The sequence below is a fragment of the Gopherus flavomarginatus genome, chromosome 6 (genome assembly GCF_025201925.1).
Source record: "Gopherus flavomarginatus isolate rGopFla2 chromosome 6, rGopFla2.mat.asm, whole genome shotgun sequence".
Taxonomy (NCBI): domain Eukaryota; kingdom Metazoa; phylum Chordata; order Testudines; family Testudinidae; genus Gopherus; species Gopherus flavomarginatus.
This window is the reverse complement of record NC_066622.1, coordinates 14,763,806-14,790,531: the sequence shown is the minus strand read 5'-3', so window position 1 is coordinate 14,790,531 and position 26,726 is coordinate 14,763,806. Positions and strand designations below refer to the sequence as shown.

Here is a 26,726-nt window from a genome sequence, read left to right as displayed (position 1 = left end):
ATCTTCAAGAGAGATGGAGAACAACTGATCACTATCCTCTTTATTTGAAGACTTACTTCCTTCCTCAATTTTCTTTTTTCAAAACATACCCATTTTTTAAAAAATCTTTCCTTACAGGTCAACTTTTCTAAACCTTTTATCATTGTTGTTGCTTTTCTCTGGACTCTCCAATTTGTCCACATCTTTCTTAAAGTGTGGCAACCGAAATTAGATAACACTCCAGCGGAAGCCTCATCAGTGCTGAGTAGAGTGGGGCAATTACCTCCCATATCTTACATACGATACTCCTGCTAATACACCCCAGAATGACATTAGCCTTTTTATTGACTGCACCACATTTTTGAATCATGTTCAATTTGTGATTCACTATAACCCCCAGTGCATGGAACACCAGAGACATTTTTTGGAGGAAGACTGAGGAGTTGGCATTGGAGGAGCTGAATGTATGCCAGCAAAACTAGATATTAAAAGTAAGGAAAAGAACAGAGGTGCACATGTTTAAGGAAAAGGACAGTTGTGTTAAAAAAGCAGCAGAAAAGTCCTGTATTTTTAACTATAAGCCACCATTTGCATCATCATCAAACCTTCTGTCATGTCATCTACAAATGTGAGTTTCTTGCCATTTATCATGTGTTCATATTCATCTGGTCCCTTCCCAGATGAAATATTGGGAAATATTTCTTCCACAGGGCTCAAGGTGAGGTCAAAGCACATCTGTCTGAGTCATTTATGGAACCTTCTCAGGCGCATGCAGTGTTGGAACAATCCCTGTTCTGACCAAGGAGATGTTTCAGTTGCAAGAACCAGTGCTAGTCCAGCCCGTGTGCCACTTGTGTGCTTTGTCAACATGCACAATGAGGAGACAGACATCGCCTGACATGTCCACTGTCAATACATGGAGCTGGCTAACGCAGCGGCAGAGATTCTGAGCTTGCTGCATGATGCATCCACAATGGTAGCTGTGCCATCTATGGAGGCTCCTTAGCAGGAGCTATGGGTGGGCCAAGTGGTACTTGGCAGGCTAGAGAATACACTGTGTGTGTTTCATTAGTGTGTGCAGTCTGAATAGTTTAGGGATTTGCATCAGGTCATTGCAGTTAGCTTCAATATCTTTACTTTGTTGCAGAAATCTAGTGGCCCATATTAAATTTGGTGCTACTTCCCCAATAATTAGAGGAGACTGTCATGTTGTTACTTGTCTTTACCCGTATACTGCCACGTATCAATGTATGCGTGATATGAACTGTATATTGGAACATAGAGATTGCCCTACTGGATCAGACCAATGGTCTATCTTGTGCAGTATCCTAAATCCAGCAGAGGCCAGCACCAGCTGTTTTAAGATCAGACCTAGAAGCATTTTTCTGAAAGCTGAAAATGCCCTGGACATGCATTAAAAATTCAAATTGACATAAACAACAAATGCAAGAACAAAAAGTATTCTCCAACCCCGAAAAGAGAATCCCACTCACAGCATACATTCCCCCCACCCCCAACCTAACCTGGCCCTCAGCACCCCTGCTGTACACAAAAGCCCAAGAAAGGTGATAATTTTATATTTTATTTTTGTTTTTCAGAACTTAAAGAAAGGGATGAAAGGAACATTATTAAAAAAATAACATTTTTTAAACAAAAAGGGAAAATTATTGTGTAATTTAATTAATTTTTTTAGAATAAAAAAAATATGTTTGGAAAAAGAAAAAACCTTGTGTGTCAGTGTTTACCATTTCACTTTTTCAAAAGAAGTCAAAGCTGTACAGACAAGAGAATGACGCTCTTGGGTCTGCTGGAAAAGGAGTCCGGGGGCAACATGAAATGAGACCGTGGCTGAAAAGAGCCAAGTGTGGCTCGGGGGAAGAACAGATGAAGCAAATTTATTTAAAAGGTGATTATTTGATTTAAAAAAGGCATGAGGCAAGTTCAAGGGTGAACAAGAGAGTCTGATGGGACTCCTTTACGTGCAGAATTCAGAAGGCAGTGCTGCCTAGTCCACAGAGCACAAATAATGTGTCAGGAAACCTGGGTTTTCCTCCTAGCTTTGCCACTGACCTGTTTTGTTACAATTGGTAAGTCAATTACTCAGTATCTGTTTCCCCATATGTATGTTGGAAAACCCTTTGAGGTCTGTGGATGAAAAGTGCTAGATAAGTGCTATTAAGTACTGGCACAATACTCCTAAGGGGATGGATCATAGATCTTTATTTCACATAGAGCTAGTTGGAAGCTATTTATCAGCTAATGTATTTCATGAATAATGCATTTTAATTTTATCCAGTGTTCAAATGGCTCTAATTTTGAGTTTTGTCTAATTCTCTCTCTCTCTGGCTTCCAAATGCTACCCTTTCTCTTTTTGTATGAGCTTCCTTCACAGCATAAATTTAGTTTGCTGATCACTTGAAAAGAATTTTGGATTTCCGCTTCTAAAGAAGTGACCTTTGGATGATGCCAGTGAGTCTAATATCAGCTTTGTGCACACTTCAAGGGGGGAGAGGGTAGTGCTGCTTTACTGAATGAGGATCTACGTCATTTCTGTTTCTAATTTTGAGGCTCATGTGGGTGGTTTTAAAAATTGACAGGTGGGTGTCTCTTAATGATGATATGAGATTGCCAGCAGTCCACTAAGTACTTACATAAACCTCTCCACCTACATTCTAATAATTCTGAAACCACACTCCTGTACGTAATCCCTCTTACTTTCATTCTAAGGATTACATTAAAACTGACAAATACGTATGTAAGACAAATGTAAATCAGATCTTTAAGCTTACTGTTTAAACTGTGACTCATTGATTAAGTGGGCCTCATGGTTCATCTTGCTGAAAGTACTCTTCTAACCTGCACATTTTCCCCCTTAATATGAAGCTCACGTGGTAGAAGTTAACAGGAACAGTTATTTCAGCACTTGACTTCCATTGCTTCACAAGTTTTCTCTGTAGATGTAGCCACATTAAAACAAGGGAAAAGGCTCATTGTAGGCCATTGAAGGCTCTCTAACTGCTAATTGGGTTGAAAGAAAACATGTCTTCATCAACCGCTTTCAGCAGTTTGGTTAAAAATGTTCTTTCCTGATGAGAAGTTCAAATTAAATGAAGCTTTGCTCAGCATACTCTTTGTTCTAAAATATACTCACCAATACATTTTCTAATTAGTTGCAAGGAACGATGTTAACTAAAGCAACATTTTCCATAAATGTATGTATTACTTTAGTGGAGAATCAAATGTCAATTGCGGAGTACATTTTTTTTCAAATTAAATAGTCCTTTAAAACGGCTTCAAACTTGAAAATAAGAAAAAAACAGTACTTTCCCCCGGAGAGTCTGTTAACTGTACTACCACTTGCAATTAATTTACAGTTATAGGTGTCTAGAAAAATGTAAAAAGTTTTCACAAACTTTTGCCTTGTTTATTGCAACTCAATGCGAATGATTTTTCAGTCTCTGTCGATCATTATTATTTATATAGAGCCACACAAGCACAGTATTATCTAAATATTATTCTGTAATAGACTTCCATTGACTTCAATAGGCTCAGGATTAGGCCCCTAAGAGTTACTCTTATCCTAAAGATCCACAAGGGACAGATTAGGGCTATAGAAATATCTATCCAGACTCAACAGGCAATAATCACTTTGCTGACATCAAGCAAGCCTAATGCTACAGAAACCACCAGGCTCATCATAACTTCACCTCTTGGAAAGGCCTGCCAGACTTATCTTTTTCACCATTCTTCATTTCGCTCTCTTCTCCTATTCTTTTCTCCCATCATCTCCAAAGTGCTAAGCAGGTATTTATGAAACGTGTAATTCCTCACAGCATCTAAAGTCAGTAGAAGTCGGATCTTTAGGAAGAATGAATTTAAGAAGAATACTTCAGCAGCCGCATGGCAACCTGGCAGCAGCGATATTGGACAGCTGAGTGGCAAAAGCTGAAGTTTTATTTGTATACTGAACAAAAGTTTTTAGGCAAAACCAATACATACATTAAGATGCTATGTAGGCTCAGAATAATAAAGAATCCTTAAAATTGACCCATAACCCTTCAAATCAAAGAGATCCTTTTTACTGACTTCAATGGGCTTTGGATCTGGCACATAGCACTTAAATATGGATATTACAACGCGCTGTAGGATTATACATCGGACTTTCTGCTTGCATGGCTAGTTATTTCTATCCATAAGAGAGAACGGAACTGGAAAGTCTCTGCTACTTCCAGTTCTATAGAATGGCCACGAAACTCTGAATATTTAAGGAAGCTATTAGAATAGTATCTTAGTTGAGCAGGATCAAGAGTATTAGACAGTCTGTCTCTATATAACTGCTAACATTAATGGTGGGTGAATGCGTCAATGGAGGACGCTAGCCCTCGGGCTCCTCCCCCTTTGCCCAAGGTCCCTCTCCTCCCCTTCCATCCCACATTTCCTGTGCTGGAGCCTGGCACACACAAACCCTGGAGTGCCCCCAGCCCTGAAGCACTGGGTGGGCAGCACAGTCCCAGCACAGGGCGGATGGATGGGAGGGCATAGCGTGGCATGGCCCTAGCCCTGGGGTCTTTTGTGCGCTGGCTCCAGACTGCCTGCCCCAGCCTCTCGGCACAGAAGAGTGGGAAGGGAGGGGAACTGGAAGCAGGCAGGAGGGGGACTAGGGGTGGAGCGTTGGCAAGGCCATGCCAGGCTGTTTGGAGAGGCACAGCCTTCCCCTGTCTATGCTACCCACCGCCCATGACTGCAAAATTAAAGACAAAAATTGGTAGCTTTGGGCCTGATTCAACCAAAAATAGGTTGGGCTTGTCAGAGTTGAAGCTGATTTTTTGGGTTTTCTACAACAAAGAATTCAGCATCCTTTAAAGTCAGGTCTAGTCCATTGAGATAAGCATTTCAATTATTAACTTTTTTCAAATGCCCCATATTTGTTAAAACTGTATTTCTAACGCCTCTGGTAGAAGACTTTCATACTCTCAATGAAACCAGGCCCATGCAGAGAGGTCTGTGAAGGTAACCATCATGGGAAGTAGGCTGCAGAGCACTTTCATCCTAACAATGAATAATTCATATCTGAAATACTCACATTTAGTGGCTTAAGTGTCTTCTTAAAAAGGACTGGACATAGTAATTTTTTTAAGTAGTGGCTTAAGCCACTGTTACAGAATACTTTAGCATGGTTTGTAACTTGAACCTGAGAAAAATTATATGTGAATACTCCCGGTGATTTCACAGAGTATTCCCATTGATCTAATGTGTTTTTAGAATTGGACCCTTAGAATCTACTTCAGTTTGCCTTTATCCAATATTTAGGATTTCAAGATGCTTACTATCTGTGTAAATAATATAATATTATTTGATTAAAGGATAATGACTATACACAAATAATTGGTTAGGTAGATTAATCACAGTTACTTGCTCTTTCCATGAGTATCAGGGAGATTGAAAGATTCCACTGTGACTGGTTAAACTGTCCTTGTTCATGCTCGTATGATTTTTTCTTTTGAAGTCAATTTGTTGTCCAGGTTGGATGTTTCACGTTCTGGGGTTGATATAATTCAAGGCCTTCAAATTTTAAACAACTGACTGACTTGCAACTATTAATGTGATACTGAGCATCGGATTCCCTATTAATTCCCATGAATCCTGATAACATTAGATAAGAACTGAAAATGTATATCTGCTTCTACTCTTGCATAGGCTAGTGAAACTGACTGACCTGTAGGCTGCCTTTTAATCACTGACAATATCACAGAACAGTCAAAGAAGATAAAAGTATCAAGGTGGAAAAATAAAGAAGAGACAAGTACTTCAGCACCCCTTTATCAAGATAGGTCATCTTATCTGCAACATATTACATTATCTGTAATGTAGAGAAGCTGCTGGTCTTGGCTGTCAACTTGAGATTTCAGATCCATTGAGAGTAGGAACATATCTGGACTTATGAGATAAATTGAATTTCTGTTTCTTAAAATGAGGCTTTGGGTTCTAACATTGAAGAGTTGACCTTGTTCTTCGTGTAAATCAAAACCAGTCTGGGGAGATGGTAAAAATGCTGATTTTTCTTCCCCTGCAGCAGCAGCAAATGACAAAAGCTGCACACTTCCTGTCACCCTAAGGAAGAAGTCTATCCCAAACTGATACATATGCAGTTTTCATGACAGCGCCTCATTGATGCTGGATAGCCCATGTGATAGCGAATGCCCTTAACTGTCTTTGAAGCAAGAGGAGAAAGTGTCTTAAGGCGTTTGTTCATGTGGCTGGCATGGACGTTGGAAAGGAGAACACACAAAGAATTACAGGCCAAAGCCTCTCTTATAAAAGAAAAATGTAAATATTGAAAGCAGAATTTTGAGTAGGAGTTATATTTTTCAATGAGTAACAAATTTGGTATCAGATTCTGCCCCACTGAAGTCCATGAGAGTTTTTATCATTGACTTTATGGAAACAGGATCAGGCTATATAAATGGGTTGCCTGCCTCCTGAGCACCACCTCACCACCAAGGATGGCTCTCTGGCATCATTTGTCTGATGACACAAAGTTACACAGGAAAAAGATCTCCTAAACTCATCACGAACCTGGATATCAATGAAAACCCCTTACCAAACCTCAGAGGAAATCTGACAGATCTTTTGTGTGTCTGAAGATATGCATTTTGACCAAAACATGCCATTGATCCATTCTTCAGTGTCAAACTCCTATTTCAATCCTGTATTCACTTAGAAATCCCAAACCTTGCATTATTTACTGTAAAAACCTGTCCCAAGCAGCATGTTCAATTAAAAAAAAATCTACAATGGATCCAAGCACTAAATCTAACACCTTTGCTGGCCAGGGATTGACAGCATCATCCCTACTTTGCAACAATCAGGGAGAAAGATGCCCTTGTACATGTGCATGTAGGTGCTCTGCTGGCATGCAAAATGCTAATACATTTCATTTTGAGTTATTTACTAACCTGCAAAATACTGCATCAATATTTGAAAAATTAGATTTGAGCCAGAATGATGATATTGCAGGTATTTATGTTTATACAATTCTCAACATGCCTCTTTTTACTGCTCTGTGATATGAACGGGTGCGGGGGGGGGGGGAGAAGACAATGCATATGGTGGGCTAAGTGTGCAACATTAAAATTTTTACCTTCCATAAAGAAGTGATATGGACACAGGCTACAGGACTTTTGGGATATCAGTATTGACTTGTAGGATGGCTTCTTTAGAGCAAACTACTCACAATTATATGGTGTCTTTTCTCCAAATTGGGCATATTAGTTCTTCTGCAATGAAATCAGTTATGTTGCTGCTTATGTGATAATATTAGTATTGCAATTTATGAATTACAAGCAGATCTTTACTTGCTTTTTCTGTTGATTAAACATATACATCAGAAATATTTCATGCTTAGCCAAGTGAATGTTTTAAATTTTAGTTCCCCAAGAAACAATTTTTAGGATGTCTGATCTTTTTTTTATTACGGGGAGAAAAGATGTCTTAGAGCAAGAATTTAAATGAATGTCAGCTGGAAGAAACACACACTGAGTGCCATTTCAGATAAAACTACCATTGATCCCTTCATGTACAGCCTTCGTGGCAGTGGTTGACATGGCTATTGAAAAGAGACTGTGGTGACAGAGTTCTTCTAAAAGGTAATCTGTCTTCTCTGGGAAGATTTAGGTTAAATGCACCTGTGTTTCAGCCTGTATGATAAATGGCTCACTGGCCATCCTCTGAACCTTATGGGAGAAAAAAAGAAGCACTGATCAGACAGACCACACTGTATTCTTAGCAATTTATTTGTTCAGTCTCTAGCCATAATGCTACAGACAGAATCAGGCCTCAAAGCATTTTAAGAACTTATTTAATCTAACGCATGACCCAATCCTGCCATGAATTCAATGGGAACCCGAGATGCTCAGCATCTCCTCTTCGGAGGTGCTCAGCATCTGGATGATTCAGGTGCATTTTATTATTTACCACATTATTTCTCTTAATTTATTTCTTGTCGAAGTTTTTTACCCTTTTCTATTTCTTGCCATTGAACTAAGCAGAAGATTGAGATTATTAAAGTGATCCCATAATAAGTATTAGCCATTAATCTATTTCAGTAAAATAAGCAAAATGCTGATAGGGCAGATTGTGAATCCCTCACACACGATGACTCACAAATGTGTTGTTGCTGAGCTCAGTGAGATTGTGAGTTACTGCTCAACACATTGTGAAAGGAGTTGGTTCAGAATATGACCCACATACTGTAAAATGCTTTGGAACAGGGACTTTGTCTTCATACTTGAGTGTAAAGTTCCTAGCACCCTGTATTCTGCATAAACAAACAAACAATGATGAAATATTGCATTTAAGCCCATTCTTTACCACGGTTGTGAAATTAATCATTAACAAAGTGAAGGCAGAGTTTTGCCCTAATGGCCCATTCTAGATCCCATTTACCTCAGTTCCATTTACTTTTATGGAAACTGGATCACACCCTAAATCAATGGAAGTTTGAAGTGCTCACCATCTCACAGGCAGTGATCACCGTCTCCCAGATCAGATTCTACCAAGTGGCAGATAAGACATTGATGCAAAACTGTATATTGCAGAACAGGGGTCAAAAATTGTCACCACAGTATAGTTCTCCACCGAAAAACAAACAAACAAATACCCCAAGCAAAGTTTTTACCCCATAAAGGGACGAATGCCAGAGAGTCCATGAATTCCACTAGAAACTTCACTATTGCTACTGATTTCACATGGAAGATGGCTTAGACACCAGCGGCAATATAAAAGCCTAAGATAGGGAAAGCATGAGAAGAAAATATTCTTATAGACTGGTCTGATCAAATCATTCTGATGGGATGACTGGGTACCATATGATATTTCTGCCCATTTTAAAATCTGTGGCATGGGGAAAATCCATGCTACTACAGTTGTGGGAGTGACTGAGCACTGCTTGTAGTTCATATTATTAACTGAGAAACAGAAATGAGGGACCTGAACAATATTCACAGTTACGTAATACAGTCATTACATTAGATAGGACCACAGGGAAGACAGGCAGTTTTTGTTACTGCTGCATTAGAATGTATTTTAATTTCATTATCAAACTAAACTCAGAATTGAATTAAAAACTAGGCAATAGATGGCTAAGTCCTGCATTGTGCACACACAATTGCCTCTCTTGTTAGTTTTGCTTCAGTTAAGCAGATAGTTACCTCAGCACATACTTCCCTATACATACTATGGGAAATATTCAGGGATTACTGCAAATACTAAGGTAATGTTATTTAGGGACCGATCGAAAACCATTTAGGTTATTGGGAATTTTTCCATTGATTTCAGGGGGCACTGGATGTTGCACTTACTTGTCTATGATAATTGATAGGTCTTTTAATAGTGACCACTGTAAGTAAATCTCAGGAAAGGTTTACATTTGCTAAAAAAAAAAAAAAAAAAAAATCAGGTAAAATGCTGACCTTATTGAGGTCAACAGAAAAACAGTCATTGACTTCAGCGGGGTCAGGATTTCACTCCTCATCTGAGTCTGATAGATGCAAAGAAAGTATGTGCTTTTCCCTTAGGGCAGTGTTTTGCAAACTTGGGGTGCCACTTGTGCAGGGAAAGCCCCTGGCAGGCAGGTTTGTTTACCTGGCCTGTCCGCAGGTTCAGCCAATCGCGGCTCCCACTGGTTGCGGTTTGCTGCTCCAGGCCAATGGGAGCTGCAGGAAGCGACATGGGCCGAGGGACGTACTGGCCGCCGCTTCAGCAGCTCCCATTGGCCTGAAGCAGTGAACCGCGGCCACTGGGAGCCGCGATCGGTCGGACCTGCGGACAGGCCAGGTAAACAAACCTGCCCGCCAGGGGTTTTCCCTGCACAAGCGGCATCCCAAGTTTGGGAAACACTGCCTTAGGGAATTACCTGTATAGTTGTTCACAGTGAAACGGATATCTGCTATTTTGAAAACAGAAGACAAACCAACCATCATGTGAAAAATCCAAGGTTTAGCTGATCACCTCTTATCATCTCCTTTCCAAGTGACAGTTATTTTTTGTACTGTAGAATCTCAGACCCTGATGGGCAACCAATCTGGAAAGAGCTGTGAAATCACCCAAGTAATTGGCTATAATGACTAATTCAATCAGTTGGCAGGACTTTTTGCTAAAGAGTTGCATTTTCTGGAAAATTTCAATATTCCAGAATGACAAAGGCCTTTTCATAATTCTAAGGAGATGATGATAACGAAAAGCTTTTTATGTATCAGAGGGGTAGCCGTGTTAGTCTGGATCTGTAAAAGCAGCAGAGAATCCTGTGGCACCTTATAGACTAACAGACGTTTTGGAGCATGAGCTTTTGTGGGTGAATACCCACTTCTTCAGATGCATGAAGAGCTTTTTGTATTCCCAATAACTGAAAAACACACATGAAATCAGGGAGAGTACTCTGTGAATTCACTGGGAGTATTCACATGTAACTTTTCTCAGGTTCAAGTTACAAACCATGCTAAAGTATTCTGTAACAGTGGCTTAACCATTTGTTATTTTCATTGTAAAAAAACATAAGAGGCCAGATTCTTAGCAGGTGTAAATTGACGCAGTTTGTCTATGATTCTATGCTGATTTATCCCTTTCAGTAAAAATGTTTTCTTTTCCTTTTAGAATTATATTTGCAATTCTTCTTAACAGTAACCTGGAAAAATTATAACTTATATCTTCCTTAGTCTTAACTATACTATCTCAACTGACAATAGTATAATTAAAGTGGAAATAAGTTCTTAAATCGCAATTAACTTCATTGAAGGAAGTCCATTTTGTGTTCTGTAGGAGATAAGTATCAGGAATTAACTATGAACTGATTATATTAAAAAAATCTGATTGCCTATTTTTTAAATGCAATCGGGTAAATGCAGCCCTATGTGATTGTTAATTAGGAAGACCTCCTGGAAGTTTCATTTTATTTTAACTTTGGTTTCCTTCTGTGGTCTCAGAGATCTCCCAAAGCCAGCTCCACTGAATCATGCAGGATTCAGTTCACCTCAGAGTTTTCTAACCAATTTACCACCTACATAACTGAATCGATGTTCCAGGTGATTGTAATTCACAAGTACAAACTGTACAAAACACTCTTCCTCAATATGTTGCCAAATGCAGCTTCCTCCATAAAGCATAACATTTCTCGTTTCACTGAGAAAACTAATATTAGTCAAAATAAAATTTCAAATTTAGATTCCCCTCCCACCTAAAAATGCCCTTGGTTCAGGATGAAAGACACCCCTCATCATCACTCAGATGTTTTCAGGGTATTGGTCTAATTTCACAAAATACTTTAAAAAAGTCCTTTGTCTCATTTATCCATTGCGAGGGAGGCATTTTCTCTACAGAGAAGTCAAATGCTCAACTACCAGGCCAGAAGCCACAGATCCCCAGAGAATCACACAGATCGCAGAGGATCCACTAGATCCTTTGTACAAGCTGCACAAATTCACACACATCCCAGAGACTCAGCCACCCACTGGAGACCCTGTGACACTACACTATCTCTAGAGTTCCAAGACTTTTCCTGCCAGCAGTGTAACTCCCTCAGAAGCTCTGTACCTGCCACTTGCCCTCTGCATCTGCCCCAGGAATGATCCATCCCCATCCCCCAGTGGAAATTCCACAGTGCTGAGCAGCCACACCAGCAGAAGTAAATACAGCTTGGGGTCGTATTAACTTCCTCTGTTTGTCTCTCAGCTGCCCTGCCCGACCTCTTTCCAACCCCATCAGTTCCACAGATACCCTAGTCACCACAAAACACATTTTAAGTGGGGAGGACGAGCTACAGTTGCTACTCTAGCTTTTAGCAGGAGCAGTGGACAGGCCATGGTTTGAGGAGAAGGGTTCACACATATCATACTGTTACTATATAAGCCCAATAAACTCAGGATTTATACAGGTGAAGTGAATTCCACACAAATGTCTCAAGGTGCTTTATAAAAACTAATTAATTCAGCCTATCTGAAGTCCAGTGGGGGTACTTTAGGTATCAGGAAGCCCATTCTTATAAAGAGTAATTGTAACCAGAGTCACAGTGGCTTTCCCAAGGTGACTCAGATTCAGTGGAAGCATTAAGAGACCCCAAAAATTGTGACTTCCAGTCTCCTGCTCTAACAGTTCTACCAGTTGGAATGACAAGCTCTAGTCCTCTCTATTTACATTAGGCACTTGGGTATGCTGAAGGACAGAAGCATTAAACTAAAACTCTTCAGATTCTTGTAAAAAAGCAACTTATTTTCTAATGTGGAAAAATATGTACGTTCATACAGATTTTCTATGTGAATCAGCTGCTGACACAAACCATTTTTGGAACCATTCATGAGATTAGAAAAGAAGCAGTAAATGCATTTTCAGCTTATTGTTCCAGCTGATACCATCTGAACAGAAGCCCAAAGGCATAGTCTTTCAAATACAAGACATTCTTTTTGTTAGTTTCAAAGAAAAATGTCCACGGTACAAAGATAGATTACCCACTTCACTTATAATTGACATTAACATGGATTTTAAAGTCCCAAAGACACATTTTAAACTACATACACATATTTAATTACTCATCAAAAATACTATGAGAACATGCTAGAATATCTGAGAAAAGTATTTTAGAAATCCTTTTCTCCCCCTTCCCCCAGACATATACTTATTTCCTCAGATTTTAAACTCATTACATGAATTTCTTAAAGCTTAGCCTTGAATGTAGAATCAGTGTCTTGTTCTTTTTTATATTATGGAAAGATCCCAGAAAAGAAATACTTGATAATAAATAATGTTTTCCTTTAAAATGCATAAAAGTTACTGAAATCAGTTTCTTTGGATTTCTGTTCTGTGTGTGTGTGAATGAATGAATCTACTCTTGCATTTAGGAACCTAATTTTAGCATTTTTGAAAATTTTGGGGTGTATGTGTGTGGTGGGGTGGGGGTTAGGTCCTCCCCTAAGAAAAGTTCCTTGCTACTTGGAGACAGATTACACTCATCTCCTGTGTAGTTTCACTCCAGGGAATAGCTCTATCTTTCACTATAATGCACTCACAGGGTGAAAGTAATAATTTAGCCTTATGTACAGTACACTGGGATAACTTTAATAGTCACTGAAATGTAGCCATCTCCAGCGTGAAAAGCAACAGCTGTTTAACAGCCCAGAGCAAATGACACTATTTCTTAGGAAGGTGTAAGCACATAGTGCCTCTCACTGCATCCAGGAGGCATGCTGCCTGTCAGAGGCAATGCTGTCTGTAGGCACCAGTTCCTCCTCTGCCCTTCACCCCCTTGTGACCCACCAAACACCACCTGAGAAAAGTCACAACTGACCCCAAGGTTAAGAAGTCTGTTGACAGCTTTGGGTTCTTTAGGTGAAACTGCTGCTGGAAGGTTAGTCATTACTTTGACTAGGCAGACTTAACTAGCATCCAGCTTTTGTGTGTGTGTGTGTGTATGTGCACGTGTAACAATGATGACGAGGACGACAGAATGCTCAACACTTGCATAATGAGCAAATATTTTAGTACAGTGGTCACCAACCTGAAGCCTCTGCCAATCAATCACGATCTCTGGGATGCTAAAAGTCCAGTAGTGCAGTGGGCCTCTGGCAGTCTGTCTACCCGCCCTGGCCCCATGTTGCTCCCGTTAAGTGGCTGGCTGCTGGCACACGTCTGTGACCCCTGGGGGGCGGAAGTGGCTCCATGCGCTGCCTCCACCCCCAGAACTGGCCAGTGGTAGCTGTGGGGGCTGTGCTTGCGGGCACAGGCAATGCATGGAGACCTGTTGCCCCCTCCCACCAGGGGCTGCAGAGACGTGCCAGCAGCCAGCCACTTCCGGGAGTGGTGTGGGGCCACGGCAGACCAGGCAGGCTGTCTGAGACCTGTTGCACCGCCGGCTGGGAGCCCCCTGTGGTAAGCGCCTCCCAGCCCAGAGCCTGCACCTCATACCTCCTCCTGCATCCCAACCCCCTACCCCAGCCTGGAGCCTCCTCCTGCAACCAAACTCCCTCTCAGACCTCTCACTCCCCTTGCACCCCAATCCCCTGCCCCAGCCCAGAGCCCCTTCCTGCACCAAACTCCCTGCCAGAATCCACACCTCTCACCCTCTCCTGCACCCCAACACTCTGCCTCACCCTGGAGCCCCCTCCTGCACCCAAACTCGCTCCCAGACCTCTCACCCCCTCTTGCACTCCAATCTCCTGCACCAGCCCGGAGCCCCCTTCTGCACCAAACTCCCTCCCAGAACCCACACCCCTCACCTCAACACTCTGCCCCACCCTGGAGCCCCCTCCTGCATTCAAACTCCCTCCCAGAGCTTGAACGCCTCACTCCTGCACGCCAACCCCCTGCCCCAGGCTCAGCCATTGCACACCCCATAGTGGAAAGTGTTACCTTGATTTGTGACAGTTCTTGAAGGATTTTGGGTCTATAAACCACAAATGAGACTAATAAAAAGTAAAATCCATCAAATGTCCAGTACATTCTATGAGATTAGGTGCGGTGTGACCATATGACCCCTGCACCCAAACTCCTTCCCAGAGCTTGCACCCCTCACTCCTACACCCCAACCCCATGCCCCAGGCTCAGCTTGGAGCCCCCTCCCCTTAGCCCCAGCCCTTAGCCCCAGCCTAGAGCCTGCACCCTCTCCTGCACCCCAGCAGCCCCCAGAAAGTAAGTGGGGGGGGGAAGCGAGTGACAGAGGGACAGAGGAATGGAGTGAGCAGGGTGGGGACTCAGGGAAGGGGCAGGGTAGATCTGGGGTTGATCTTAAATTCAAAAAGTGATCTTGTGTGTAAAAAGGTTGGAGACCACTCTTTTAGTACTTTTCCCTCTCATTTCATGAGAATAACATGCATGAAATGCTCAATACTAAAACATCTCTGACAATACAGAGCACTGCATAGGTCAAGGGGCTATGGAGCCTGTCAGCTACGGGTCACTGGTTGAAATATGGCTTAGGCTGGTATTAACAAATTCATTATAGCCTGAATGTGCTAGGTGACCTCTGTAAAATGAACTGAGGTGTTCCACTCCTAGTCCATAAATGATCGTACTAAGAACAAGATCATGGCTTGCCCTGTGTACTTGTACGGAGGAATAAGAGGGTAGAAGATGCTTACTTACTCCAGTAGGTGAGATATCCAGAGGAAAATACCTTCCTTGCGGCTGCCACTCTTCCTCTCATACAGAAGGCACAGGCAGGAGTGGGAAGTGTGCAAATCTTGATTCAGCTGGCATTCACCTGGCAAAGGACTGGAGTAGATTACTTCCTCCATGGAGCAAGGTGATGCCAAAGACTGAACTGCGACTCAGACTTGTTTGTGTGGAACCACGCACTGCCTGTTACTCAGGGTAAATCGTATAATTACAATCTGTTGTAATTATATAAACATTAGTTGGAAACCAGAGAGTCCATCAATGGCTATTAGCCAAGATGGTTAAGGATGGAACTCATGCTTTGGGTGTCCCTACACTCCAACTGGACAACAGGGGATGGGTCACTCGATAACTGCCTTATTCTAGTCATTCCTTCTAAAGCATCTGTCACTGTCCACTGTCAGAAGACAGGATACTGGGCTAGATGGACCATTGGTCTGATCCGGTATGACTGTTCTTATGTTCTCACTAGACTTTAGAGGCCCGGACATTGAACTTTTCTATGACACTTACTGATGGTCCTTCCAGCTGAGCAGTCAAGGAGCACTAGTTGGTGAAAGTTGCACTGCTATTGCTAGTGTTATAACTCTTCTGGGGATAAAATAAGGGCTTCATTCTCTAGGGCTATCAATCCAACTCCTTTTAGAAACACTAAATTCTCTAATTAAAAAGAAAGCTAAGTTTTGAGCTTATTACAGGGCCTTTAAGCATTAATAATAAATAATAATAAAAGCAGAAAACACTTCTGCTTCCAATGAGCAGTTTTCTGATTTTTCTTTCTTTATATTTTTGGTAGGGCAAGTATCCATTTTTTTGCACTTTTTAATAGACATGCTTCTAAAGTCCAGTATTGATGACAATGACATGACACAAAATGACTGTTCAATATAATGAACAAGAAAGAGGCAACTAGGTCTTTACGGATAAATGTGGTGTCAGTTAACCAACATATCTACAGTTTTACAATGCATTCAAATTATTTTGAGAATGTCTTTTCTTTTGCTTAAAATTTTTCCAAAGAAAATAGAAATATATGCACACAACTCCCATTAGCTTTCATTGAACTTGTATGCGTTCATAAAAGCTAAGTATATTTATTGCATTTTCTTACTTTCCAACTAACCGTAGCAAGTTTTGCATCAAAAAATATTGAAAACTACATATGGATCAGAATGTCAAACCTTAAAGAATGGAAAAATGACCACAAAAGAATACACACTTGTGATAACCTAGTCCCAGATTTGGACCTTAGCGTCCAAAATATGGGGGTTAGCATGAAAACCTCCAAGCTTAGTTACCTGCTTGGACCTGGTACCTGCTGCCACCACCCAAAAAATTAGAGTGTTTTGGGGCACTCTGGTCCCCCTGAAAAACCTTCCCTGGGGACCCCAAGACCCAAATCCCTTGAGTCTCACAACAAAGGGAAATACTCCTTTTTCCCTTCCCCCCTCCAGGTGCTCCTGGAGAGATACACAGACACAAGCTCTGTGAATCCAAACAGAGTGAATCTCCCTCTCTGTTTACAATCCTGGAAACAAAAAGTACTTTCCTATTCCCCCAGAGGGAATGCAAAATCAGGCTAGCAATTCAACACACAGATCTTCCCGATTCCTTCCTCCCACCAATTCCCTGGTGAGTACAGACTTTATTTCCCTGAAGTAAAGAAAAACTCCAACAGGTCTTAAAAGAAAGCTTTATATAAAAAGAAAGAAAAATACATCCAAATGTCTCTCTGTATTAAGATGATATAACACAGGGTCGATTGCTTAAAAGAATATTGAATAAACAGCCTTATTCAAAAGAAGAATACAAATCAAAGCACTCCAGCACTTATATTGATGCAAATACCAAAGAAAAGAAACCATATAACTTACTATCTGATCTCTTTGTCCTTACACTTAGAAACAGAAGACTAGAAAGTAGAACTACTTCTCCAAAGCTCAGAGAAAGCAGGCAGGCAGAAAACAAACACAAAAGACACTCAATTCCCTCCACCCAAAGTTGAAAAAATCCGGTTTCCTGATTGGTCCTCTGGTCAGGTGCTTCAGGTGAAAGAGACATTAACCCTTAGCTATCTGTTTATGACAACACTAAATGCTACATCAAAAAAGTCCATATAATACAAGGTTCAAATATCCATAAAGTTAAGAAATTAGAGGAAATTATTAATTTTATAGTTTGTAGGATGGTTATGTTATAATGAAAACAAACCACTGTCCTATGCAGAGAACATTTTGGGCTTGTCTACATGGGGACACTCAGAAAAATTAATCCAAATTAGCTAAAGATAGATATTTAAAGTGGATTTGTTAAAATGTATTAAATCTCTGTGAGGACACACTCATTTGTAATTATAATGGTCTTAATTCAGCTTAGTTTAGTCCACTTTAAACCTCTGGAAGTGATTTAAACTCAACAAAATTAAGGCCACTTTAATTCTGTGGGCTGGTCTACACTAAAAATTTTGTATAGCTATGCCAACCTAATCTCTGGTGTAGACAGTGCTAGGTCAATGGAAGGATTCTTCTGTCGACCTAGCACTGTCTACACCAGGAGTTAGGTTAGCTAAATGATGTCATTGAGGGGGGTGAATTTTTCACCCGCCTGAGCAACAAAGGTATGCTGAGGTAAATTCCCAGTGTAGTCCAGCCCTTGGTTAGTTAGGATTAACTTTCCTGAATGTCCCCCTGCAGACAAGCCCTTATTAGGAGGGTATGAAGTAAGCCTCTTTCAGTCAGATTGATTTTAATAGCACGTTCTGAAACTCTACCATGGGGATGGAGAACTGAATTCAAAGGTCAATGAAAAAAATGGATAAATATAATTGCAATTTCTCTGCAATATTCTTTTTGATGATCCGACTTCTGACATTGTGACAATTTAATATGAGGAGGTCTAGACCTCAGTTCCCTCATAGAGATTGATCGTTTTCATAATCCTCTATGGAATTTGTGGATGATTATGATAAACCATTTCCTAGTGCTAGATGAGAGGAAGTGACAGACCTAGCTCATTTTTGTCACCACTGCAGCTATTTTACAAAAGGAGGAGGGAGGAGAGAATGGCACTAAATGAAGAGTTCAGATAATGTTACACTAATTCGAGGAAGAGGCTTCACTGGGAAATTAGTTTGTTTAAGAGTAGAAGGAGACCTTCATTGTAGCAGGTGCACTATGGCAAGCTTAAATAATGGATAGGAGGGTGCCATACTCTATGTTTCACAGGAAGTTTAAAACCCTACCTGGAGTGAAACACAAATCTTAATGACTTTTAATGCAGTGAATTTTTATCTGCTTTTCAAATTTGCGTCTTTGTGGAGGTGCTCTTCACAGGGGAAAGTGAAATTGGTATTGTAATACTTTAAGGTTCCAGTGGATGAAACACTTGCTGTTGGTTTTATAGTGGACTACAGGACAGACTCATAATTTCAAAACAGGATTCCATGTTTCTATGATCCTCCAAGTGCAAGTCACACGGTGTCTCATTCTGTGAGCTTCTCTCAAGAGGCGCTAAGCACCTTCAATTCTCATTGCCTTGGGCCCCAAATCAGCAAGGTATTGAAGCAAATACACATTAAAAGTTAGGCATGTTCTTAGTAACTTGCTGAACCGAAGCATTAATCGAGAGTGAAGGATGCTAAGCCACCTCTTAGGAAGTGCTCAAGACTTCACTAAGGGTATGGCTACACTTACAGTTGCACAGCGCTGGGAGTTACAGCTGTCTTCGTACAGCTGTGTAGGGAAAGCGCTGCAGTGTGGCCACACTGACAGCTACCAGCGCTGCAGTGTGGCCACATTTGCAGCGCTGTTGGGAGTGGTGCATTGTGGGCAGCTATCCCAGCGTTCAAGTGGCTGCAATGTGCTTTTCAAAAAAGGGGGGTGAGGGGGAACGTAGGGGAGTGAGAGAGAGTGGATTTTTGCATCTGTCACCTCCCTGCTGCAAGTTCTAAGGACTAGAACATACACATCATCAACCTGCAATCAATTTAAAAGTTTTGAGCCCTTCCCCCACCCCTCTCTTATTCACTAAATGCAAATTATGCACTCCTAAATAGCCTTCAGACCACATAAGCAGCTGCTCAACACGGACTCCCTTCTCCTCCTCTGCCGTGTGACTTCTGTCTTCAACCAAACAGCTGTGAACCTTCCAAAGCAATTCCCCTGCCTGCCTCCGCTCGCTTGCTGGAGCAAACAGCAGCTGTGTTTGTTTTTTAGATAAGCAGTTTGGGGAAGCTCAGAGTTCAGCCATTCTTCCGGTTTGTTGTGAGCAGGCATTCTGGGATACCTCCTAATACCCTGGAGGCCAATAACAGCGCTTTTGGTGGCCACGCTTGATGAGCAGCACTGCATCACCAGCGCTGCAATCGTTATACCCCAAGCAGACCAGGTGTACAGCCAGCGCTGCAGCCAGGGAGTTGTAGTGCTGGATGTGCCTTGCAGGTGTGGACAGTTACTAAGCTGCAGCGCTGTAAACCCACCACCAGCGCTGCAACTCTCCAGTGTAGCCAAGCCCTAAATCAAATCCTAGAACAAAACGGCTAAATTTTTTTGAATACTTGTAACAAAGACTAAAGCAAAGAGAAATGTGTCTCACCCACAAGTGGTCCTTGCAGGTGATGCACCCACCACCTTATTCTCTGCCTCATTCTCTCACACCATCCAACCTGTCCACTGAGGGCTCAATCTAATGAAGATTTATACTGTGATAATTGAAAACAATTGCATAAATAAAGCACTGAATTGTAGCCTCTCTGCCCTAAGCTCAGAGTAATAATCATGTGCTGCTTCAGATGAGTGAAATGGATTGAATCTGAGGATTAAAACCGAATCTTTAAAACCAATAAAACATACTATATTTCTGTAAATGAGAGTGGATTCCTGCCCATCTCCTGAGCCTGGGGGTGTTCTGAGGGAGCTGTCAACCAAAAAGAGCACAATACATCTAGAATCAAATTCTTAACTGATGTAACCAGCATAGCTCCACTGACTTCAATGGAGCTATGCTGATTTACACCAGTGGAGAGTCTAGACTCTAACCTCTTTAAAGTAATTCCATCAACCAGTGATCTTTAGTCAGCTTGGGAAGCAAAATCTGATTCCATGTTAGGAAATCTTGGAACTCATTCAATTCACTAACAAAGTGAGCTCAGACTTTTGTAGAGCTGAGTGAAATTTTTCATGCAAAAACCTTTCTGTGGCTGAAAAATGCAGATACAGGTCCACTGAAACAATTTGCAAATTCGGGTTGGTTTTGGTGAATTGTTTTCTTAAAAAAAAATAATTGGAAATGTCAGAACAGTTTATTTCCACATTTCTGAAACATTTTGTTTTGGCTTTTCCCCTAATTTTATTTCAAAAACATTTTGAATGCTTTTAAAACCCCCAAATCAACACAATTTTGTTGACATTGTGGTTCACAACAATTTGGAAACATTTTCATTTTGTATGGACCCCAAATTTTTTTTCCCAGACCTATGCCGGACCCAAACATTTACAGCCATCGCCTCTTGATATCCTTTGCAATGGTTCAATTGTCATAATTACGATAAAGCAAAGTGGAATGAGAGGTTTGAATACTGTCCTTAAGTTAAATGCATGGAGTTCCATTTGACTCAGTACAATTGCATGGCTGTAACTGATGGCAGAATTTGGCCCATGGTACCTTCCCTTAGGAATAGGCAGCTATAGTGTCACAAATGACTCATGTGGAGCTGTAGGACTAGACATGGGGGATCCAGTGGACATAGTGTACTTAGATTTCCAGAAAGCCTTTGACAGGGTCCCTTACCAAAGGCTCTTACGTAAATTAAGCTGTCATGGGATAAAAGGGAAGGTCCTTTCATGGACTGAGAACTGGTTAAAAGACAGGGAACAAAGGGTAGGAATTAATGGTAAATTATCAGAATGGAGACGGGTAACTAGTGGTGTTTCCCAAGGGTCAGTCCTAGGACCAATCCTATTCAATTTATTCATAAATGATCTGGAGAAAGGGGTAAACAGTGAGGTGGCAAAGTTTGCAGATGATACTAAACTACTCAAGTATCAGAGGTTAGCCGTGTTAGTCTGGATCTGTAAAAGCAGCAAAGAATCCTGTGGCACCTTATAGACTAACAGAGGTTTTGGAGCATGAGCTTTCGTGGGTGAATACCCACTTCCTCAGATGCATCTGAGGAAGTGGGTATTCACCCACGAAAGCTCATGCTCCAAAACCTCTGTTAGTCTATAAGGTGCCACAGGATTCTTTGCTGCTTTTACAGATCCAGACTAACACGGCTACCCTCTGATACTTGACACCATGCAAGGCACTGCATTTAGCCGTATGGAATGGAAATCCATCAACCTCATGAAGAAACTTGCACAAGTTGCATCTGAGGAAGTGGGTATTCACCCACGAAAGCTCATGCTCCAAAACCTCTGTTAGTCTATAAGGTGCCACAGGATTCTTTGCTGCCTAAACTACTCAAGATAGTTAAGACCAACGCAGATTGTGAAGAACTTCAAAAGGATCTCACAAAACTAAGTGATTGGGCAGCAAAATGGCAAATGAAATTTAATGTGGATAAATGTAAAGTAATGCACATTGGAAAAAATAACTCCAACTATGCATACAACACGATGGGGGCTAATTTAGCTAAAACCAGTCAGGAAAAGGATCTTGGCGTCATTGCGGATCGCTCTCTGAAGATGTCCAGTGCGCAGAGGTGGTCAAAAAAGCAAACAGGATGTTAGGAATCATTAAAGAGGGGATAGAGAATAAGACTGAGAATATATTATTGCCCTTATATAAATCCATGGTACGCTCACATCTTGAATACTGTGTACAGATGTGGTCTCCTCACCTCAAAAAAGACATTCTAGCACTAGAAAAAGTTCAGAAAAGGGCAACTAAAATGGTTAGGGGTTTAGAGAGGGTCCCATATGAGGAAAAATTAAGGAGGCTGGGACTCTTCAGCTTGGAAAAGAGGAGACTAAGGGGGGATATGATAGAGGTATATAAAATCATGAGTGATGTGGAGAAAGTGGATAAGGAAAAGTTATTTACTTATTCCCATAATACAAGAACTAGGGGTCACCAAATGAAATTAAAGGTAGCAGGTTTAAAATGATTCCTTTTAAGGATAGGATACCCAGTGATTTTGGACCTCTCTCTGTCCAATCAAGTAGTTAACTTCTTCATTTTAGCTCTTTTTTGCAGTAAAGGGGTTAAAATAAGTTGACAGGCCAGTTATTTCACATGTTCAAACAATGTAAAGCCACCTCTTTGAGAACTAAGATAAATGCTGTAATGTCAATTCAAACCTCGGAAAGCTATTTACACAGTGTCATTTTTCACTCTACCAAGGCAGGATGTAATGAAAAAAAGACAAGTTATTGATGATTTGGCTACCTGCCTGCCTAAAAGAAATTGCATAGGTGCATTATTGAAAAAAAAAAAAGCCAGCACAATCAATGCAAGACAATGGTTGGAAGCTTCCTTTGGAGTTTTGGTCTTCTCTGGAATGCCATTAGATTACATGTCCAAAACAAATTCTTACACTACATCTGTCAAGTTATCAGTATGAAACTAATATCTCTGTGTGCACACAGGCACCATGTGGCTAATATGTGTTTTCTATCCTATTGTCATTTTCTTTTTGATGTTCAGAACAGTTAAGAAATAATTAAGTTCGTTCAAGGCAACCAACCCCTCTCCCCCGAATCTGTATTAATACTCTAACTTGAGACATATCTAAAATGCTAGGGAAAACCAATTTGCACTCTCTTTCTTATCTGGCTTTGCAATTTTTCCTTACTCATTGTTTTTAAAATGGTACAGTTATATAGAACTATAGTTAATATAACCTCAGAATTTCCATTACGCAAAATCCTTCTACTTTTAGTGGCTTTTGAGTAAGTCCAAAGATTTTATTTTTTAAACACGGTTCTTGGCATGCAAAATGACAGCCTGGGAGCAAACAGTGATTAATATATTTTTTTCCCCTAGAAAAACAAAGTTCTTAAACGTCTTTAAGGATCAAAAGTTCCAAAAAATAAAAGTTGAACAGCAAAGTCTCTACCTTTCTATCACTCAATTCAGTTTACCCCCTGCAGAGAAAGTAGAAAGCAGTACACACACACACACTTATTTAAAGTTATGGGCCAAATTTTAGCCTCTTTGGTAAGTCACTATGGAATATGGACCTACTGGCTTAACTTAAAATATTCAATTTTGTGAAGAAAATACACTCAATTGAGTAAGCAAAGTAATGAACATAAAAAACAATAGTTTGGCTAACTGGCAGTAGCTTCGTATTTGGAGTAGCGCTGCTAAGTTATTTGGGAGCTTTTAGAAGATTATTTTTTTTAAAGGGGGTTGTATACAGTACATTGTCAAAATAAAGATAAGTTAGATTTCAAATAACAGGCTAAATTCTTCTTACATTATTAATATAAGTATTCAATATGGCCATTATTGTGAATAAGGTGAATTGCAGTAGGATAAAAGTAGTGAGGTAGCACAATGGGGATGAATTAAGTCCATCACATCCAGGCTATTCAGATACAATTCTAAAAGTCCAATTTGAAGGTTAAGTAATGCTAGTGAGCCCAAGAACTGCTATCATTTAAAAATAACAAACATATCTTATGGCTAATTCTCCACAAACTAACTTTAGTTAGCAGAGTGACAACTGAGCATGTAGGTTGAGATTTTCAAAGTAGAATAGGGGAGTCTGATTCACATTATATCATTTTTGCAGAAAAAAGTGTGCCTGAATTGCACACACTACTTTGAAATTCTCAGTTTGAACACCTAGCTTCTGGACGATACCTCTTGGGTTGTAGTGGTGCCAAGATGAATGGACTCTTCTGGAGCTTTTGTGTTCTCTCCTCCTGTCACAGATCTGAGTGCATTGAGGCCACGATCCTGCAAGGAGCTCCACATGGCAGACCGCTACATTTGCAGAATTAGGACCTAAGTGTACATATATCAAGGATGAAATCCTGGCCCCACTGACTTCGATAGGGTCCGGATTTCATGCTACATTAGTGAAACTGAGACAATTAGAAGCCCAAATTTAGAACAGCATCCTTCGGGATCAGCAATTAGTCACAGGCTTAAGTGCTATATGATTAAGCATGGATGTGCTTCAGCACTTTCCTGAATCAGGGCCAGAAAAATCAGCCGTGTATTTTTAGAAAGCAAGAAATCGGAAATGGCTTAATGCATGCTTTGACAAGATAACTTTAATTTGCATGATACTGTGTCATTTTTATATATTGCAATAAGCAATATTTTTCTTTACAGAAAAACTCCATCTAAGTGACAGAGAGAGTCTCCGTCTGGTTTTGACTACGCAGTATTCTCAGGGTTGCTCTGGTTATGCAGAAGGACTGAATTCCTTTCCCAGCTCCTAGCTGATGAGGTAATCTGGGCAAGTCATTTCATTGGTGAATCAATGAAGTAAGGATACCAAGAGAGAGCTGAAATATCCAATACTACTTCATCCTCAGTTTGTGATTGACGTGCTATTAATGGTGTTGGTGAAATGAAATGCTAAATGATTTAAACTGATGGGATTCTTGTTTATTTGAAGGGCTCAATAAACTCCAGCCTTTTTACTCCAACTCTATAATTATAGCACAGAGTAGGATGCCTTGAAACAACTACAGAATCTCAGAAATGTAGGCCTGGAAGCAGGGCCTCAAAAAGTCCTCTAAGCCCGTCACCTCATGCTGAGGCAGCACAAAGGATACCTAGATCTGACAGTGTTTGTCTATCCTGTTCTTACAATCATTCAACCTTCCTAGGTAATTTGTTCCACAGTGTAACTAGCCTTATAGTTAGAAAGTTTTTTGTAATATCCAACCTAAATCACCCTTGCTGCAAACTAAGCCAATTGCCTCTTTTCTTACTCTCAGAGGAAAAGCAGAACAATTGATCACCATCCTCTTTATAATTATTTTTACTTATTTGAAGACTTATGTCCCCTTAGTCTTCGTTAGACTAAACATACCCACTCCATGTCCAGTTCTTTCAATTTTTCCTCATAGATCAGGTTTTCTAAACCTTTTTGTGGCTCTTCCTCTGACTCTCCAATTCGTTCACATCTTTCTTATAGTGTGATATAAAACTGGATACAGTACTCCAGCCATCAGCGCTGGAAGAGGGGAGTCCTGGGGGCCATGACCCTCCCACTTTTTTAAAGTGTTTTTGCAGAGTACAGTGCCTGGCCTGTTCACTTTTTACCATGGGCCCCCCTGTCCCTGTTCCTACTCTTCCCCTTAAAGCCCCCCTGGCCAGGCTGGCAGCTGGAGCCCAGACAGCAGGGGGTGCCCCACCGCAGACTCCCTGCCTCCCTGGGGTAGGGGCAAAGAGCAGTCCCCAGGCCATGTCCCCATCTCTGGGCCCCCTGGCTAGGGTAGGTGGAGGGTCCATGGTGCCTCACAGGCCTGGCTGCCCAGCTCTTACCATGGCTAGGTTGCTGCTCCAATACCCTATACCCCAGCCAAAGCTCGGTTGGGGTAAGAGCCATGCGGACAGCTGTTGGGAGCCATGAACCCTCCACCTGCCCTGGGCGGGGGTCCTGCAGGGCAGGGACATGGTCCGGGGGCTGCTTTGGCCCCCCCGAGGCAGGTGGAAGGTCTGTGGCTCCCGGCCTGCTCCAGCTTCCGGCTTGGCTGGGGGCAGGTCCTCAGGCAGAAGGGGAGGGGCGGGATAGGGCCCCTGGCCCCCCATTTTTGGGAAGACTCTTCTGGCGCTGACTCCAGCTGAGGCCTCACTATTGCAGAGTACAGTGGAACAGTCACCACCCATGTCTTACATGTGGCACTCCTTGTCCTGTCCACAGTGACATTTGCCTTTTTTGCCACTGCATCACAGTGTTGACTCATACACAATTTGTGGTCTTCTGTGCTTAAGTAAAGATGGTCTGTGACACCAAGAAGTCAATGCAAAGAAATCCAAATGACCGTGCTGACACTAGGGGTAAAATTTCCAAAAGCCAAGACAAGCAAGTTAGGAGCCTAAGGGTACATCTACACTACCCGCCGGATCGGTGGGTAGTGATCGATCCCCGATCACTCTGCCATTGACTCCCGTACTCCACTGTGGCGAAAGGTGGAAGCGGAGTCGACGGGGGAGCGGCGGCAGTCAACCCTGCGCCGTGAGGACGCAAGGTAAGTCGACCTAAGATATGTCGACTTCAGCTATGCTATTCTCGTAGCTGAAGTTGGGTATCTTAGATCGATCCCTCCCACCCAGTGCAGACCAGGCCTAAGTGACTTTCAGTGAGATATAGCCTCCTTAGTTACCTTTGAAAATTAGATTTAGGAATAGATGCCTAACTCTCAATATCTTTCAAAATCTGGCCCTCAGGCACATCTGAAAATACTACCACATCCCCTTAGCTTGTCCCCTCAAGCCTTCATATGGCAGAAGTATACATTTAAGGAGCGATGCGCCGGACCTCCAAGCACTGCAGTACCTATGCTCAGTGAGTTAAACAGAAGAAGATCAGTTTGAATGTTGCATTTCTTTGTTTTACTGGTTTTCATAAAAAAGAAAACCTTCTGGACTTAAACAATACGGCTTTGTGTCTGTGCATGTGT

General features: G+C 41.4%; 1 protein-coding gene and 1 long non-coding RNA gene across 4 annotated transcripts in view; one reads left to right on the top strand and one right to left on the bottom strand.

Moving 5' to 3' along the window:
- The window catches only part of LOC127053147 (contactin-4), a 369,811-nt gene that overhangs the window by 70,444 nt on the left and 272,641 nt on the right, over nucleotides 1-26,726 (bottom strand). The window lies entirely within an intron of this gene.
- On the top strand, nucleotides 478-24,751 carry LOC127053240 (uncharacterized). The gene is made up of 4 exons (XR_007774968.1): nucleotides 478-607; nucleotides 690-955; nucleotides 1,744-1,885; nucleotides 24,424-24,751. It is a non-coding gene; the product is annotated as an uncharacterized LOC127053240 (long non-coding RNA).